We start from the raw sequence: 675 nt of genomic DNA on the forward strand, positions 1-675 counted from the left end.
TCCTTAGGGTAGGTCGGAGGAAAGGGGGATGGAGCAGGGCCAGATCGGGAACAGACCAGGGGGACGGGAAATTTTTGGTAGGTGGGCCCATGACCGAGTTCAGAGAGCGGGGACTTTTGGGCACATGTTGATCATCGAGCAGGGGCATCAGGTCAGCCCTTTCCTCTCATTTTGTCGGAAACAGTGCCTCGTCCTGCGACTCCTTTCTGTTGCGGTCTCGCCTTGGCCAATGTCGCAGATGTTCCACGATCTGTAGTCAGGCCGCGTGCTCCCACATCCGGTCTCTCTCTCCTCCGACAGTGGTACCCTTAAATGAGTTTGAAAAGACAGTCTTTAGAGAATTGGCAGAGGAAGGTAATCACATAAGTCTATTTCTCTCCCAGCTCCAAGCAAATGAGAAACATCCGTTACATTGGGGTTCACAACCAACATATAAATAATTGATGATGGGCTTGCTGGATTTCCTATAACTTTCTTTCGTAACTATTTCTTTGGTGTTTGTTGGTGTTACATTCATTGTCGTGGTACGAGATCTGGTACCTATTCATTGCATTTTGTTTATTACAGTTACGTCAGTTCTTCTGGCAGAGACCCACTTTCCTAGTACGAGCCTTACAAAGCTATACCGTTCTCCAGGGCTTTATATTTTACGAAAAAGTGCAACGTGCTATCACC

This window comes from Lissotriton helveticus, chromosome 6, assembly GCF_964261635.1.
Source record: "Lissotriton helveticus chromosome 6, aLisHel1.1, whole genome shotgun sequence".
In the NCBI taxonomy this organism is placed as follows: domain Eukaryota; kingdom Metazoa; phylum Chordata; class Amphibia; order Caudata; family Salamandridae; genus Lissotriton; species Lissotriton helveticus.